Source organism: Triticum aestivum, chromosome 7A (assembly GCF_018294505.1).
Source record: "Triticum aestivum cultivar Chinese Spring chromosome 7A, IWGSC CS RefSeq v2.1, whole genome shotgun sequence".
Classification (NCBI taxonomy): Eukaryota; Viridiplantae; Streptophyta; class Magnoliopsida; order Poales; family Poaceae; genus Triticum; species Triticum aestivum.
In genome coordinates this window covers 571,487,888-571,489,689 of record NC_057812.1, presented here as the reverse complement: position 1 = coordinate 571,489,689, position 1,802 = coordinate 571,487,888, and the positions used below count along the sequence as shown (strand labels likewise).

At 45.4% G+C, this 1,802-nt stretch overlaps 1 pseudogene; it reads right to left on the bottom strand.

Moving 5' to 3' along the window:
• Positions 1 to 1,663: 1,663 nt before the first annotated feature.
• On the bottom strand, positions 1,664 to 1,802 carry LOC123155169 (uncharacterized; annotated as a pseudogene).

The window sequence follows — 1,802 nt, the reverse complement described above, 5'->3', positions numbered from 1 at the left end:
ATACTCCGATAGAGTTTGTCCAGTTTGTACACGAAGTGCGTCCAGTTTTTGCCGTGACCATCTCTACTCTTTCGCACATGCTATGCGGGTGAAATGATGATACCATGCCAAGTTTCAACATTTTCAGAGTTCATTTTGTAGTGATTTTCAATTTCACGGTCATTTAGCTCTCTAAACAATTAGGTAAATGACCGAAAAACAACAAATGATGTCAGAACATGTTGGAAATTTATGACGTTGCTTTGAATGCTGCATACTGAACACAAAAGAAGTCCGGAGTTCAAATAAGTTTAAAAAACATTGAAATCCGATTTATCAAGTAGGTTGCGACAATGAAAGCTTCATCCCAAAACTTCAGGGGCATAGAAGCTTGAGCAAGAAGAGAGAAACCTACTTCAACGATATGACGATGTTTCCTTTCAGCTGAACCATTCTATTGGTGTGCATGAGGACAAGAGACATGGTGAGATATACCTATTTTGGTAAAGAAGGAGTTGAGTTTAACATACTCCCCTCGCCAATCCGTTTGGAGAGCAAGAATTTTGCGATCAAATTGTCGCTCTACAAGTTTCTGCAAATCATGAAACTTTTGAAACACCTTGGACTTGTGTTTGATAAGATAGATCCATGTAAATTTACTGAAATCATCTATGAAACTCACATAATATTGCTTTCTTCCTACTGTTTCCACAGCAAGACCCCAAACATTAGAGAACACAAGCTCTAAAGGAAATTTTGATTCACTTATTGAATTTGGATAAGGAAGTTGGTGACTTTTGCCCTTTTGGCATGCATCACATACAGACTCTTTATTGAAATAACTGGCACACGACAGATTATTTTGACTAATGACTTTGCTAACAATAACAGAAGAAGGATGCCCTAGACGTCGGTGCCACCTATCCGGAGATAGCTTGGTAGCACTTAGCACTTGCTTCTTGACGTCGGTGCTCGTGTGCCTAATCGGTTAGAGACGTCTCCTACCCTTGTCTTGGAGTAGTACCTTCCTCGTTCCCCGATCCTTAACAGAAAAAGAATAAGGGTGAATTTCAACAAAGGAGTTGTTTTCAATGGCAAGACGACTAGCAGAGATGAGACTTTTATTTGCTTCGGGTACATGAAGGATATTGTTTAAGTAGAGATCACGATCTAGGGTATGAATTGCTGAACGACCAATATGTTTAATATCCATACCTGACCTGCTTGCAGTATGTATATGTTCATTGCCGTTGTAGCGATCACGTACGGTCAGCTTCTCCAGGTTGCCTGTGATATGATCAGTAGCACCACTGTCAAGGTACCAGTTGGTGTCTACGCCATACTGCGGGCTGCAATATTGGCCGATTTCTCCTCCATGCCTTGGTAGGACTCATCATACCATTTCAAGCACTTCCATGCCGGATGGCCCATCTTCCCGCAGATCTGACACTGCACCCAAGGAGCAGAGGCATGGTTGTTGTAGTTGCCTCCGCTGCTGCCTCCATTGTTGCCGCCATGACCACCACCGCCACGACCTCCTGGCCTGGAATAGCCACGGCCGCCGCGGTCACCACCATTGCCAGCTTGTCTGCGGCCGCGGTCACCACCTCTGCCCCTTGCTTGCGGCCTCGGGTGGCGCTGTTGGCGGAGGACTGAGACCCGCCGCCACGAAGATTTAGCCTCGTCTCGAAGCTGAGCAGCTGCGAGAAAAGCTCAGCTGCAGTGACCGGCTCCACCCTGGAGCACATAGCAGAAACCATCGGATCTAAATCTTCATCGAGTCCGGCGAGGATGTGGGAGACAATGTCTTCCTCATCCACCCT